The sequence below is a fragment of the Argiope bruennichi genome, chromosome 3, assembly GCF_947563725.1.
Source record: "Argiope bruennichi chromosome 3, qqArgBrue1.1, whole genome shotgun sequence".
NCBI classification, from domain to species: domain Eukaryota; kingdom Metazoa; phylum Arthropoda; class Arachnida; order Araneae; family Araneidae; genus Argiope; species Argiope bruennichi.
Window position 1 is genome coordinate 99,159,177 of NC_079153.1, and position 18,619 is coordinate 99,177,795.

Consider the following 18,619-nt stretch of genomic DNA (forward strand, 5'->3'; position numbering starts at 1 on the left):
AAGTATTTGCATTTCAATATAAAATTAATTATTAATGAGTATATACTGAAAATATTTCTTTATGTAAAATCAATAAAAAGCACAATATTTCTAATGGAATAATTCCTTAATGAAAAATTCTGATATATTTGTTGATTTACAATGGGAGATATCATCTTCTTTATTGTTGGTGTTTCATTAATGAACTATTAACATAGTTATGAAATCATGCACAAGATTACCAACTACCCTGCATGGATCTAATTATCTTTTCTTCATTGAGCAGTTCTTATGAAGAACTAGAACAGAAATAAAACCTATGAATTTACTTAATCAATATATTTCTGATAATTAGGATCATTTTAAACTGCTTTAATTAGGAATAAACAATTAATTATCCTAGAATAATTTTTTAAAAATAACAAAATTAAGCATTTTTAGATATCAATTTTTTTTATATTTTTATAATACAAATTATTTGCATTTATTTTGCAAATTATTTACAATAATACAAATATATTAGCATTTTCGTTACAGAAAACGTTTTAATATATGACTCAGCATAGCATCATATTTTCTAACAGTAATTAAAATTACTATGTAACATTTTTTAGAGCAAGCAGTGTTAACTGAATTCAATGAATATTATCCAGACATAATTATAAATCTTATTCGAATATGAAACAAATGTATTAACAAATTTCATATATTTCAATTCCTTTTAAGAAATTAATAATGCATTTCTTTTGAAATGTATTGGATATTAAAATCGATAAAACATGGATTAAAACATTTTTTTTAATTCTTACACATTTGATTATGTACTTTTTTTATTTTATAGGTGTTTTTTTTTCAGATCTGTAGAATACAAATGTAAATAATACGTTTCAATTTTAGGAAATCAAAGATAGTTATAACACTCTTATTCGATGAAGATTCGCCACCTGCTTTTAGGCGAAAAAATAATATTAAAATATTATATCAAATTTTATTAAATAACTTTATGAAGATGAAATTGTAATTTTAATTATAAGAAGACTATTTTCTGAATTTAAAATAATATTCATTTTATTTCTTGTCTAAAATTAAACAGATTATTAGAATAAATAGGAGCATCTCAAAAAAGAAAATCTTAACATCCCTGAAATATTTTTTGTCCCTAACCTCTACCATATATACCTGAAATCCCAAAGACAGCTAATCAAACGAAGCACAAAAAAAGGTAAATAACGAATTATAATGATCTTTGACTTGCAGTGGAAGAAATAAAAAAAAAGTCTTAAAAAAAGAAGTAAGTTCCATAGAAAACAAAGCATTTTTTCCCCTTCACATTTTCGTTTTTTTTTTTTTTTGTTGTTGTTATACTGAAAGAAGAAAAATATTTTCTTGTAAATGATAAGGGGTTTCACTCCCAAGAGGCAAGACATAAAAAAACATAAAAACAACCGAGGAAAAAGTGAAGAATAATGTATTGTAGATCGTATCACATAGACAAAATTTTTCGCATCGCAAGTGTAAAAGCGCAGGTTACTGCGAGGCAAAAGGGATATTTCTTTCTTTTTATTTTTTAAACTTATTGCGTATTTTTTATATAAATATTTATTGTACAAATGAGATAGCTTTGGTGATACGTTCAAGATAGCAAACAAAAGAATGAATCTGCATCCTTTTTGAACTAGCTTTTGATCTACCTTCCCCTCTTTCAAAGATTTCTAAACATCTATAGAATGTGGGCGAGGGGGGGGGGATCTGGATTTGAATTTGAGGCACACCTGATATTACTCTACAACTAGTGATCAGTTTTTAAAAATATTTCTTTTAAATACATGATAAATAATTTAGTAACGTAGATAATATGAAACGAAGATATTTTTTTGTTTTTGCCTCTTATTATAATTGATACAGTTAATTAATTAACTCTGTTAATTAGCCTCAAAGTTTTCATTTTTGATAGTTTTTTTTTCTTAATCAAAATCGATATTTGTACATTTTAATAAATATTGGTATAAGTTAATTATTAATAACTGCATAATGAATGTCTGTGGTATTTGTTTAGGTGTCTGTAATTAGGCTTTAAATAAATTAATATGCAATTATCAGCAGAATTATTAAAATGTCATTTAAAATATTTTATATTGTCCATCAGGAAAGAATCGAAGTTTCCTATAAATATAATTTGGCACTAATCACCTTTGATGTTGATATGTTGGGAATATTGAGTTCATTTTATTTCAATTAAATTTCATTTGAATAATTTTTATGTTGAAATGCTAAATTTGGAACATATTGACTGGTTTTATTGGTATTCAGAAGTCAGTTAAATTCACATTGTGTTACTATATGACAATTACAATGTAAAATGTTTAATTTATTTATTACTAGCCGCCTTTGGCGACCAGCCGGTTCGCCAATCTTAATGCTCGTTAAAATTTTAATAATTAAATATTTTATGCAATTCCAACTTTAATAGATTCTTCAGCAAAATATTTTAAAACTTCAAATTTTGATAGTCATATAATTCACTCATAATATTATAAAGGCCTTCAGTCATAACGTGATATGTATCTCTCTAATTTTCTGTTACCCCTCGTAGAATTTATGCTTTAAATTAAAGTGTAAAGGATTAATCTGCAATTAATATAATAATATTTTTTACTGAAACAAAGCATTTTTTTTAATAATATGATTACTGATAATAGAGTCACTGAGCGTTTAAACTTTATGGACACTAAAGAATATCTTTCTTAATTTATATAATATCTCAAGAATTTGTCAACAAAATATTCTCAGATTCATCATGAACGGATCGATTCATTAACAATGTTTCATTTTAAATGCATCAAACACTAAGAAAATAAAATGAATCGTTTAAAATAATCGGTCGAAAACAGGTTTAAAAAAACTACTTAAAAAACGATGTACTTAAAACTATAAGCATATATCAAAAATTATATAACTACCATAAATACAATTTAATTACAAAAGCATGCAACTAACCTAAAAATAATTTAAATCATTGAAAACAGGTTAAAAAAAACTACTTAAAAGACGATGTACTTAAAACTTTAAGCATATACAAAAAAATATATAACTAACATAAATACAATTTACTTACAAAAGCATATAACTAACCTAAAAGTAATTTAAATCGTCCGTTGATAATGGTTGCCATGCCAACAATCAGAACACAATGCGCAAGCGTGAATTTTCTTCGCTTTTTACGGTAAGGCAAATGCGTGAATTTTTCTACGCCAGTTGGGGTAACGCTATGCAGATTATACATTTTTAATTTCCTTTATTCTGTGTTATTTTAATTCAAAAGTACTTCAGAATGAATCTGAAACATGGATTAATTCACAAGGTTTAATTTTAAATGCATAAAACATTAAGAAAATAAACAGAATCGTTTAAAATAATCTGCCGAAAAATCTTAACCCTAGCCTCATTACTGTTGGGAGAAAAAAAGAACTAAAGCCTAAATCATTTGGCGTTGGGGAAAATGGAAGATTATTTTGGCGGAAAAGTTGGCGGTGGGGAAAATGGAAGATTTTTTTGGCGGGAAAGTTAGTTTTTAATTAATAATTAAAATTCTAATTAAAATTTCAAAAAAAGGGACCCCAGGTGCACATTCCCGACCTCTAAGGTATACATGTACCAAATTTGGTAGCTGTATGTCAAATGACCTGGCCTGTAGAGCGCCAACACACACACACACACACACACACACACACATTGAGCTTTATTATAAGTATAGATATAGATTGGATTTAAATCCAACAGAAATCTATTAGAAATGAGTTAATTATTGAAATCAAAGTAAAAGAAATTTCAAAAAATTAATGCAATCGATAATATAGCAAAATATAACTGAAACAAGTGAATAAAAGGAAATATTATAAAATCAATTGAAAAATTTAGTTGCAAAATTCATATAGTATTTATACTTTGAATACTAATAATTGGAATTAAAAATATTTAGCGAAAATACATGCACATACATAATAACTTAAAATTTATTTTACATAAGCTAAAAGTATAGTGACATTAATATGAAAAAAAAAGTAATATAGATTTTTAGAAACAGTAAAACCTTCTGACAAATAGAATGAGAGCTTTTGCAGAATAATATATATATATATATATATTTGTGTTCTATATATTGCTAAAGTAAACTAACAATCCAAAAATTTCCATTAATGGTAATTTTGAATCACATGCATCAAGAAATGTATTATAAAGAAATAAATATATGAAATATTCGAAATTCCATCAAACCTTTTGAATAAAAGGATAAACTAAAACTTCTTATATCAAAGTAGTTCGAAAACAAACGGAAATGTTGAATTGCATTTCAAAGAAAGTTGACAGTTCATTGCATTAGTATATCTAATTAGAATTCTGTTGCTTTCAAAGCGTCATTGCTGCTATTGAATGTATTCCCCCTAGGTGTAATTCCTCTCACAAACTAATGTTGAAAGTGATTTCAAAGATCATTGAGCGTAAACTTAATCTTTCCATACTATTAAGAGACATTTGCATCAGCTTGAATTGGTTAAATTTACATTCTGAATAGATATTTGATTCATGTTTTATCTTCATTCATTTAGCTTTGTTTTAGCTGATCTTTATGATAAATAAAAACTAACAAAATAATATATCAAAGTAATTTTCTAATTTGAAGTTTATAAAAGGAATGCCATGAATACTTTATTAATTATTATATTTGTTCCGTAAGTTCACAAATAGTCATGTAAATGAAGTTATATATTTGAATTACCAAAACATTCTAATAAAATTAAATATTGCAAATAATATTGTAAATGAAATCGAAATGCTATTATTAATTCCTAATAACGATGCATAAGGAATTAAAAATTTCCTTCATTATTGTGATAACAATATTAAATGAAGTTACAAATATTTGTTATTAATATTCTTGAATTTTTCAATAAAAAACAGAACTCTTGATTTCTATAAGTGAGTCGTTTATTTTGAAAGTGGGGTAAGTCCAATTTTGAAAAAAATGGAAATAATGATAGTATAGATAAAACTTATGATATTTTTTATTTGAAAACAATTTAAAGTAAAAAAAAAATAAATATTTAGATTCTAGTATTTTGGAGATGGAAGTTTTAGCTCTTAACAGTATTGAAAATATGTTTATTTTGAAAGTGGTGCAAGTCCATCTTAGATTGAAGTTATTTTTGACCGAATATATTACGGCAAAATTTAGCTCCGGTTGCTGTATGGTGAAGCAAATGTGGCCGTTTGATATCATGTCTGAAATATAGGGTGTTTCTATAAGTTCTGTTCATCATTGACATTTTAAAATGTTAAATCTTGAATAAAATTCAATTCAATTATACCTACGTATAAACTGAAAATGTATAATTTTATTGAAATTCTTAATAAAATTTAATTGGTTTTTTTGTTATGTTATATTTTCTACAAGAATATTCTTTGTTTTGTTTCACTTGTTATCAAATGAATAAATAATTGTGAATTTTTGAATAGTATTTTGTTTTTATCATTAAAAGCAAAACAGACTGATGTAGCTGAAATATTTCCCAATTAAATGGACGTTTATAATAATTCATTAATTTTGAGAGTGGGGCAAGTCCATTTACTTATAATTAAACTCTTTTATTTAGTCAGTACTGTATTCACTATTGGATTATAAACTTACATTATCTGGTACCACAAAATACAAAAAAATATATCTATCAGTACTTACCAATATTTTTAAATTTATTGAAATGCAAACCTTTAAATATCTAGCAATAAAAAAAAGCTATTCGCCCCATTTTCAAAATAAACGGCTCAAGTAATTAATTCAGTTTTAATTTCAATTCTTATTTTCGGAAAACTAATCCTATAGTTAAATTCGCCTTAATAATTCTAAATTTCCAAATTATTTTTAAACTGATTTCACATTGTTATATATAAGATATTATAAGAAAATATTTCAAAAAAAAATATTTAAAACAAATATTGCAGTAAAAATAATTTTAGTCAAAAAAATTAAATGGTACATATTTAAATATTATTTCCTTTGTAATACAATAAATTCTTTCTAGTGTGTTTTATTTTTCACTTCAGGTTTCCTTTGTGCTCAAGTTCATTTTTAAAAAATGCATTCCACACATTAGTATAAAAAAATTCGGAATTTATATGAAGCTGAATACAGAACAATATTTATGTATTTTAGATGATCTTTTTACATGTCTTTCTAACCATATTCTCAAAGTATAAAGCAAAGGCACTTTAAATTTCAAAGAATATTTTTAACCATAATTTTTTTGTTTAAATGAGTATTTATTGATTTCATTTAAAATTCGTTTCAATATTACATGCAATATGTTCGAAAAATCGTAAAGCAATTCTAATATTCGTATTTTTCTTGAAAATTTGATTTGTTTAATGCCGAATCATACTGCTTTTTTCCTTAAACTTTTGTATCACAATTTATATTAACCCTCACATTTATTTTGAATATTTTTATAACAATCTTCCCATACGGAAAAATAACCTACTTATTTCTTACTCAATGGTATTTTGAATGGGCTTAAATAACTATTTTCGTGCTATCTTAGATTTGTAAGGCAATATTGTATTTTTTATAATTTAAAAAAAATAATAAAGAAACATAACATGGCATAAACAATATATTTTTAAATGTGAAAACCTTTTTAGTCTTATCAAAAGCATATGCGCAGATTATTAGAGCTCATCTCAATCCGTTTTGTTAAAAGTTCTTGCAAATTATAAGCCTCTCAGTATAAATCAGTTCAATCAAGCATATTTTCAAAAACCTGGCAATTAGAGAATAAGCATGTTATTCGTGTGATTTAATTAGAATATTTTTTATCGAGTATAAGTTTTCATTTCACATATTTTCAACCAAAAAAAATGAATTAACAGAAGTAACTGAGTCTGAAAATAATCTCTTAGTACATAATAAACACGTGTACTGATTTCATTTTTAATGTATCTTTTTTAATAGGAAGAATATGAATATTAAACTTCTTTCAAACGAGAATATATTTCTCTGTAAATAGACATCCATGAGAAAAAATATTTTAAAAATAACTCTTTTAGGGAATAGTAATTTAAATAATTTTTGATGATGAAAGAATTATCTACATATTTCGACAACTACGTGCAAGAGACATATTATTTTAAGTATAAGTTTTCTATAGTTTAACATATAACATTTTTTATCTTTAATTTCGATATGTTTACTTGAAACATTATATAAAATATATTTCTATTTAAATTAATTAAAATATATCTTAACTGCGAAATGACTACTTATGAGGAATATTGAAGGATTAGCTGATATGTTTATGTCACATAAAAATTCAAAACATAAACTTGAAGATATATATATTAATTTATTAAGCCGATATTATTATTTAGATGTTAAAGAGGATACTACTAGATATGATTATGTTCTTAAGTTCTAAGTATTTGTTGGATTTAATTCATAATTAGTGAAAAGGTGTATTATCTGAGCAATTAATAAGAAGATTTTGTATATTATGTTCATTTCAAAGTAGATAATCCTTTCTTGAAAGCTACAAAACAGATCAACAATTCAATTTGGAAATAATATTTTAACATGTAATTTTAAGCTGAGTGTGAGATTTGTGTTTATATAGATGTGCTGGTATATAAAGCAAACACTATTTTGATACATTTATATGTGAATTTTTACTTTTATAAAGGTTGTATCAAAGAAATTTTATCAAAACTCATTAAACTACTTTTGTTGAAAATTGTCTGATGACAACTGAATTAATTTGACTGCCAATAACAACAAAGCTTTTATAAAAGATTGAATGACTTTACATCAGAAATGATTTTTTAAACCTAACTTAAAGTACAAGATGATTTCAATTCAAGAATATTTGGAAAAACTTCATCAAATTAAATAAATTTAAATTTGATTTCCTTTTCATTTTATTCTTGTTTCTGTGTTACATTTAATAGTTTAAAACATCGTGCATTATTCATTTAATTAAATAACTTATAAGCTACACATAAAGTCATGCATTATTCATTTAATTAAATATCACATGAACTACAATTAAATCATTTTATAAGAATAAATTTCTCTTCTCTAGTTGACTGCATTTTTAAGAATTTCAATTCTAAAAGTATATGAAAGAAATATCAGATTTTATATTATCTTTAATAACGATGGTTTTAATACTCTAAGAACTCGAGGAATACTCTAAGAGAATTTATACTCAGTCAATATATCCGACTAACCAAACGATAACAGTACCGGCTAGATTTTAAAAAGGAATGAACAATTTAGAGAAAGTTCGACGAAAGCAAAAGATCTAGTTGCATGAATAATAAGTAACCATGAAATTGCGTATTTCACAGAATGTATTATGTGTAATATATATGACTGTAATATATATATGAGAAATATTTATTTTTTTATTAAATTGCTATGCATTCAATAGTCAAATATATATATATATACGTATATTATAAATGTTATACATATATATATATAACTATCTACATTCATATTATGTTGCTACATATATGAATTTATATTTTAGAAGTAAAAATAGCGGGGGACGGGGGGTTGAATTTTTAAAACATAAATGACCAAACGAAATATTACAAATTAGTAGATAATTTTCATGGACTTTCTAGAATGAAGTTCCCATCAGCCCTTCCTCCCCTGTGACTGATTGAATCGCTGAATAATGTGACTGACTATAAAAAAAAGAGATTAATGAGGTGAAAACAAGGTTGATAATGATAATAAGATCTATTGTATGATACAAAATAATTGAACAAAAATATACTATCATAATAGGTTCCAAGGCAGAAGATATGTAAATGCCAAGAAATCACTTAAAAATCACTATCATTGGTAAAATTTGAGGTAATTAGAATAAATGAATAAGAAAATCCAGACTATTTTTTCATGGCAGGATCATTTAGAATTCCAAGCCCCGCATTTAATGTAGTGATGCAATACTCAACTCCTTTATAAGCTCATCGATTTCGACGGGTCACGTCTGAACGTTGTCTACTAACGTACACTTTGATCTCTTCCATGCAAGTTTAGCTGTAGCAGACACACGCCCCTTCCCCCCCCCCCCTCGCCTTTTGCCTTTTATTTCCCCAGATTTTCAGAGCATCTGTTCCAGAGAGAATATACAGATGGAAGATGGTATGAATTGTATAGTCGTCGGTGCTTCATACCAACCGTGTCAAATGTGTCCATTCCAGCTCAATTTTATTATGGAGTTAGCCTGAGTGACCGGACTAACAAGAAGGATGTAAAAACACTTTAAAACTTCCCTTCAAGTTGCTACACTTCATTGCCGGACTATTATCAGCTAATATTCCAATTAAGATTTGCCATTTCTTCACCTATGATTGACAAAATAAAGGCATACTAAATTTTGTGATTATTTCTTAATCTGTAAACTTTTTATTTCTTTACATATGAATAAATTTGATTTTTTTCCGAATAGAATTGTTTAATTTTCTAGTCTTTATTTGTTTAATTAGTTAGATTTCTAATAAACGATAAGAATTAAAAAATGCTTTATCTTGGTTATATTTAATGATGTAAAAAATATTTATTTAATTGAGGTATACTTCGCAAAAACTTGTCTACTTCTCTTAAATAAATATAAGTTAAATAAATAAAGTAAATAAATAAATATAAGCATGTTTTGTATCTTTTGTTCAAACAAGACGCAATTCGTTTCTAAGAAATATCCATTGCGATATATATCTAATAATTCTGAAGAATGTTGTATAATATGTGTAACAGTCATCGGTTAGTAGTTGCGAACTCCTCATTATTTCTGTAGCCACCAGAGCTGCGAGAACCAATTACTATTCCGGAAGTTTCCCATCCACAAATTTGAGGTGCCCATCCCGGGGAATGAACAAAAACAGTATAAGTAAACATGAAATGATTCATGTCACAAAAGACAGTTATTTATAGTACAAAAATAAATTAAAAACTATGTATTCTAAAAGATAGATCTTGAAAAAATAGATAAATAATAATAATTAATTCTTTTTATATATACTAATTGATTATGTTGGATTAGTTTTAGTTTAGAAACGGAGCGAATTTTAATATCATGCTAAATAAAATGGATAAAGGTGCTGTGTAAAAAGTCGGAAAATAGTTTCGTATTCTATAAAATTTCAGGCCTCTAAAGAGTAAAGTTCTAGTTTTCACTGGCTTTACTTTTAAGGGCCAAAGTTCTTTCCAAACTGTTATGGCTTTTCCTATAACTTCTTCTGTTTGAAGAATATCACTCTAGTAAAATGTGAAAATCCAAGGTCCCTCAAAAAACGACGGAATAGCCTAAAGAAAAAACCAATAGTTTTTCCAAAAATCAATGTACATATAGTAATCCAGATATATCTATATGTCTTGTAAACATGCAACAGAATGTGCAGCAGGTTATAAAATCCAAAACAAGTACTTTGTTTATTGTGGGCCTCTACAAACTTCAATACAAGTTTAATGTTAGTTCACTGCATTATCGGGTCAAGACTGTAGACTGTACAAAAGGGAGATGTATTTTTATCGATTTCATCAACTTTATGGATAGTATAAAATGAAATTGAAAACACTGCATTCACGCTTTTGCATATAATCAAGTATAGGAAAACTGTTGAATAAATTTTTTAAATATTTCTTTTAAGTATCTCCATTTTATGATTCTTTTAAGGTGAAACCAATCACAATGAATGAAATCCATTTATTTTTTTAGGAATACATTTATAATGAGGATTCAAGCAATCCTCATTACTTTAAATTATTATTTGTCCATGATGTTTCAAATCCTTATATTGAGATTTAATATCTTCTACAGATAAATAGTTGAAAATTTCATACACTAATAAGTAATATAAACTTTTCCGAATTTAAATGAACTGCATATACCTTATGCTTAGTAAAAATTCTTTGGGAGATGGATAATAGAATGACGCTGGGACATTGCTGAAGGATAACAGAAAAAAAAGTGTAAGAAAATCCGAAGAAGTATGTAGAGAATCAAAATAGAAACTCGAAAAATAACCTTTTGAAGAATATTCTTAAAAACAAAAAGAAAAAGCAATTTTGATGCACTAATTTAAATTTTTGACACAATGGATTACATAAAATAATTTACATTCAGTTATTCTCGTATTTCTTAGCAATGCTTTTGACGACCTGTAAATTGAATTGAACTTATAAGATAATATTAGGAAAAAAATACATAAGTATATAAAAAGTTGAAATTAATAAAACGGAAAAAAAAACGAGCTGAAAATATTTTAATAAAGTAAGAAATGAAATGGAAACTTTGATCAAAATTCGAAAAATTTCACCATCAATATTTATTTTTAGAATAAATTAAAACAATGTTTACCCTTAGCTATTATTAATAATGCAATCGTATCTCTAATCTTTTGTGCTGACCTTTAACCGACCATTTTTACAAGCGACATTGTTAATGCAATTGAACATTTTATCTTTCTTACTTGGAAACAAATTTATGTCAGTAAGAGTTTTAAATAATATCATTAGAGTTAATATTCAAAGTACATATCTAATTTCAGTTAACTCAAAACAAATTTAATTAAATGGCGAGTTGGTTAAGTAACTAAAAATATATGCCTGTAACCTAAATATAACAACAAATGTTAGTATAAAAAGTTCTATTTTACAAATTGAAAATGAATAACAAGTGGAAGTTTATAGAAGACAGATATTATGAAAGAATGCAAGAGTATACCAAAAATTAGATCCCTCTCAGAAGTACTGGCTTTTAAACAGGCAAAAAACAGGTACAGGCTTTTTTGACATCTAGTATTTATTTTCAAGTGCATAGAAATTGCAGAAAAGTAACAATATAACTTTGGAACTAACTAAGAGCATCATGCATCTGATATATAAATATATTTTTAAATATTTTTTCTTTAAAATCAAAAACATTTTAAAATTGCTTTTATAAAATATATTTTTATGTAAAATGTATTGGTAAATTTTGATTAATGGCAATTCTTTTCACCTAATTCAACAATATATCTAATGTATAAGTCATAATTAAGTAATAACTGAAAACAGTTTCACTTGTAAGATAAAATTATTTCAGCGTTATAAAACGCTGATTAACTATTATGAGCGGTTTAGATATTAGCATAGAACATTATGCAATATATTCATTATTCTGAATGCCGCATGATATTTTCAAGATATCATAATAATGTGGACTTATGCTAATAGGAATGCATCCGACTACTTCAAATTGCCTCTCAAATAAGATGCCTTGACAAGAAATTTATGTTGAAGGGTTAATTAATAGAGTTTACAAAATAAAATTAAACTCAATATTGACCTTCTGTCTCCATTGGAGTCCTCCTACATATATAAATTTAACGCAATTTATTGCAAATTATACGTTCTGAGTTGCCTAATAAAAAACTAGATGGTTAAAAATTATTATCAAGAAAAAATCTATTTCTCACATGCTGCTAACATTTTAGAAATATTTGTGTAATGTATATTACATCTCAGAACATCTTTTCTAAATCTAGATTTCAGCTCTCTTCCTTTTAAATGAATAACAACATATTACTAAATTATTAAATGCTCATAGAAATTAATAATATCATTTAATAATATCATGAATTGATAATATCATTATTGTGCAATCACAATAATCTTTATAGCTTCAAAACTTATGAAATAAGCAAAATTATTTTATGAAATGTATTCTGATGGAATAAGGTCAGAGGATATTCTAGAAGTGCAACTTCCACTTTCATATCGTCCAAAAGAAATCGATGAATTCCAAAATTTTATGGGAAAGATAGATTATAAGCTAAGGCCTTTTTGCGGATCAAAAACTTGCATAAAACATGGTTTCTTGTCCAGAAGTTAAAGAAATGGCACCTCAAAAGTGCATTTCTTTTCCCCTTCCTTGCGATAAAGTAAACTCTCTCGTATCTTTTCAGAAAAGTGTCTGCCTGCAGGACAATTTGTGTTTCAGTTAGGAGATGGATTACTTTCATACTAAGATCACGTTTACCTTCTCTCTATTTTATTTTGGATTCTTCTTTTTGTCTTTCAAAAACTTTTTTGTATCATTCTTCTGTTCACGATCTTTCTTCTTTTATTTTTAAAAAAAGAATATTCTTTTTTTTTTATCTAAATCTATGCCTGCAATTCTATGCTTCACATTTCGATTCTGCAGAAAAAACTTTCTGAAAAATAACAGAGACAGAAATATACGTTATTTTAAAAGCATTTCGATGTAAAATATTATATCATAAATTTGAGAACATTTATTTACAACCCTTCCTGTTTTAGAATTTTTTTTACCGACACTTGAACAAATTATTCATTTTCTTTTTTATCTTTACTTCTTTCCTTATTATTTGTTATTCAAAATTAACTTGACGGACAAAACTGTCTGTGATGGACAAATCAATAAGTTCTTCTATCGCAGATTTATTTATTCAAGAATTTTTTGTGCTAATTGATTTTATATGGTTTTGCGCCATATGATGATCAATGTTTTCATTCATTATACTTGTCTGTATCTTTTTATCAGAGGCTTATTTTTTTAAGCTAAAAATTGTATAAATGTTTTGTTGCCTAGTTTTTTTTTTTCTGCACTGTTCATTAACTCGGAAACTCTTAAGAATCAAATCTGCCTTTGATAATTTTCAATATAATAGAGGTATCAATATTTTTTAATCTTCAGTAGATTTAATTATTCAGTAGATTTAATTATTCAATAATTCTTGTGCTAATTGATTTTATATGGTGTTGCGCCATATAAAATCGCCATATAATGATCAATGTTTTCATTCATTATACTTGTCTGTTTCTTTTTTCAGAGGCTTATTTTTTTAAAGCTGAAAATTATATAAATATTTTGTTGCTCAGTGTTCATGAATTCGAAAACTCTTAAAAGCGAAATTTGCTTCCGATAATTTTTATTGCTATAGAGAGAGCGATTTTTATTATCATTTATAATTTTTATTACCATTATAAAAATATTGAATGTGATTTTCACTCAATTAAAATGATTTAAAATGAACGATATATTATTAAAAATATTTTTTTTAATATTCTAATTTGCAAAATCGGATTTAAACTGACATTAAAAGTGCAATACTCATTATAATCATAAAGGAAGTTTTTCAAAACAAATAAGCATTTTTTTTTTACAAATAAGCGTTTTAATATAATTTTCCAAAAGATCGGGAACAGTTTTCGTTTCCCAAAATGTTACATCCAGACATATAGTTTCATTTACTAAATTTCATTACATAGGGTGAAAAAAATTTTTGCTTCTCTAAAAGTTGAAAATAATTTTCAAAAAAAAATCGAGACTTTATAGTTTACTTTGGTGTAAAAATAACGATTAACACTTAACTAGGGATGTGCGATATCTCAGACCGTTAAGGATGGACTTTCAATCACCTTCACTCTATTTTTAGCTCAATCGAATGGATTGAACCCGTATCTTCTTGTTTCGTGAACTTCAGTAAGCATGCATTTTTTCAACCGGGTTCAACTGATGCCTATTAAAAATATTTCAGCTATTTCTTTGCGCGACGTCTGGAGACTGCTCCTCCTTTTTATTCTTCCAATATTATATAAGGCTTAGCAGATGGCTGTAAAACTGGGTCCTAGAAATATCATCCAACTTATTGATCCCCTTATGGAGAAGAGCTCCACAGACTTTTAAATGAAGTATAAAATGATCTTACTGATGATGTTAAGTGTGCAGAAGATTTTTTTTGAAGAAGTGCGCATTTGACTTTTTCTGATATGTATGCTCCAATATAATTAATTTTTTTTTTAGTTATAATGTATTTTGAAAAAAAAAAATCTAAAATATATATATATGCCAAAAAAAATCTACAGAATTTGCAGACTGATTTTTATATTAGTACTTAACCTGTATGCTTAAAATGCCCTCGAAAACTGTATTACGAACGTTCACAAATTTCTGCACAGAAATGATGCTGATAAAAATAAAGGGTTAATTTTAACCATTGCCAATTTTTTTATATAATTGTTGAATTTCACATTATATTGTTTTCTGTATACCTTTTCATAATGAAAAAAATAAATATGATTTTAAAAGTAAAAACTAATATGCTTTTACAAAAATATTTTTTGTTGTAACATGTAATTTGAGAAGAAAATGTATGTTCAAACGCAATTCCTTTTTTTCAATGATAATACATTTTGAAGATTTCTAAAACATATTTATATATCTAAAAAAATATCTGCAGAATGTATTGGTGGATTTTCATACTAATACTTTCATTAGAAAATTTAATTTGAGTGTAAAGAAAATGCAGCTTGGTAGATCAAAGTGAACCTTCCCAGTGAAGTCCTAAATTTTCACCCCTCCAGTTAAGGTTAAAATGTCTCTCTTACATTCATCAATGCTCGAAGAAAGTGTAACATTTTTATTTACAAAATTTGCAGAGATATATATTTAATTTATAATATTTAGATATATTTTTAAAGAGAATTATTTCGCCTTTAGACAGATTGATTGCAAATATAAATGAAACATTTATTTCAGAAATCAAAAATCTATTCAATACGGAAAATCCGACATGTATGAATATTTGTCTAGCAATACATTATCCAGGCTTCAAGAATTCAGCACAAATTTACCTTTTAAAATTTCGGCAAATTTTACAAATAGAAGAATGAAACTTTGCTTTCATATGAAAACATACTGTATAAGAAAACAATTTAATCCTTCATATTTCTAGCAATTTTATACCCATCTATAGAAGCCAAAATATTTCCATGCATTTGAGTACCTTATTTTATGAATATGAGTAATTGCAATAATTAAGGAAATAAACGCTTGCTTCATTTTTTGGGATACCATGTATAATAATGTGTATTATTTTGGTTTACAAATTAAAATAATTATTTTTCCCTGCATTTATAAATATAATTATTTAATATAAAAAGAATCAAGGGAAATAGAACTAAAATTGAACATTTAATAGAATTAAAGAAAAACTATTCACAATTATTTTAGTACACAATTAATTATTTTAGTATAGAAATGTTAAAATAATTACTAGTGGATGTAGTACTTGCTTAACTTACCATCAGTTTCTCTTTCATATAATTCTCTGTGAGAATAATTTAATAAAACATTTTTTTAGTAAATTTTTATCTTATTAGAATAAATCAAACTCTGGTATGAGGAAAATTTTTGATTGCAAATTTGTATGACTTCATTTTCATGTAATATTTTGCTCATCGTATATTACATGGTAATAACTAGATTGAACTAACTTGGACAAGAAGACTCAATTCAATTAGTGAGCATTTTCAACTAAATGCCCATTAAAATAATGAAGTACTGTAGTTTAACATACTTAATTTCATCACTTATATCTTAAAACATCTTGTATATATATGTACTTAATAATCCTATTTATAATACCGTATGCTAATACAAATTTTATTGATAATTGAAAGGATTATAAAAAATATTGAAATGAAACATAATATGTTTTAAACAACGCAGCCAAAGAATCAAAAAGAAAGATATAATGAATCCAGCCTGAAATACAATGTATATTTCATTACATAGATTCAAGAAATATTATATAGGTGAATTTTCATATTGATTATTTTGGATGGATAGTTCTTTAAACAATGCATTTTTTATGACGATTCAGGAACACTACAGATTACCACTTTATATTCGATTACAATGTTAAGCATTTTTATTTATGTTTAGAATATTAAAAGACTTATTTTCTTTCTTATCCAGTCAAATTCTTTTTGTAGCTTTCGAAATCCGAGTTTGATCAATAAATTTATCAATTATGTGATTAATTTTAAATAATCACATATCAAATAAGTGACAAAATTTGTCAAATACGTGTCTGAAGTTGTTGTGCTTCTACACGCATACTGACAGACAGTAAAACGATATACTTAAAAATTTCATACAACACGTCTTTATTCTCCTTCAGCAGTTCTGTAATTTGCACTATTGAAATCATTAACAGCTTTTTGGACAGTTCTATCCAAAGCTCGCCCTTATCATTTCCTTTTTCTACAGTATCTCATTATGGAGTTCTTCAAGAATAGGCTAGTTTATTATTATTTATTTTTAATTTGAAATATTTCATCTAACAACTTTTATTTATACTGCAATTAACGCTAATGCATAAATACATTTTCTAATCCACTAAAATATTCTTATTGTTTTAGCAGCATCGAGATAGGTCACCTTTGAGATAGGTAGACCTTTGCAAAAATGGATGAAAAATACCGAAGGATCGCATTTTTAATTAAATATAACTTTTTAAAATAAAATTCCATTTATAGCACTAAATATGCTATTGTTTTTTAATCATCAAGCATGTGAAATCTGTTTACAAAAGTAATTGAAAAAGTATTCTTGTGCTTAATCAACTGAAGCTAAATTATTTAATGCATGGTGGGAACAAAGAAACAGATCACTGACATTCTTCATGCCTGCAGTATCTATCAATTGCCCTTACAGTAGTAACCATTAAGTGAGTAAAACTGGATTTCCATATTTAAAATAAAAATAACACTGCAATCATAATTGAAATAAAAATAGCACTGCAATCATAATTGAAATAAAAATAACCCTGCAATCATAATGTGGAACATTTACTTTAAAGATAATTCCATGTGGAGAATGAAGCATGCTCTGGTAAGCTTTCAGCATCCGAATCATCACTAATCAAATGACAGAATTACTTTCTCAGAATCATTGAATCACGTTGAGAGAGAATGAAGATGAAATGAAAATCAATTCTGAATCCATTTCATTCAATTTTTATTGTGGAATACGTCTTCAGAAAAATGTCAAAATTCATCCCAAAGCTGTTAATAATTTAGTAGTGAATAATTCAGTGCTTTTTTGTCAAAAGAGTATACCTAAATTTATTCAACTTTAGGTTCTAGCAAGGATCCTTCGGCTTATAACTTTTGCCAAAGCTGGAAATACTTTTAAAAGGAATAAGATTTCAATCAAAAGGCATACGATGCATACGAATTATGCCTTTCATACCAAAATAAATGTTGAAAATAATGACGGAGAAATTAGTGCAAGATTTTGATATTTCGGTACGATTACTTTTAGTATTAGAAGCCATTTTCTTAAGACAACAAACTTTGAGAAATAACTGTCCAGCATAATTTTTTTATGATATAAATTTTAAATCAATTATATGTGTCACAAATAGTAAATCACATAGATTTTTTAATTTCATAAAAAATATCTAGTATGGAGTCGAAAATAATTAAATTTGCATGACTTAACTGAATAGAACTTCAAAATGTAGTAACAATTTGAAAGCCTCGTGATTTTTCAATAGTTATTAAAACCATTAATAGGCTGGAATATAAGAGAGAGGTAACTTGTACACGCCACAATGTGAAAAGTCAGAGTGCTTAAATATATACCACTGTCACTTCAAGATTTAAAATTACTAATCATTTATACTTAAAATTTATTCGGGTATTGTGAGTGGGAATTCATTTTTTTTCCGCTATAAATATAGTGCGGCTAATATGGTAATTTTTATCCTCGCTTATAATGTTTATGTT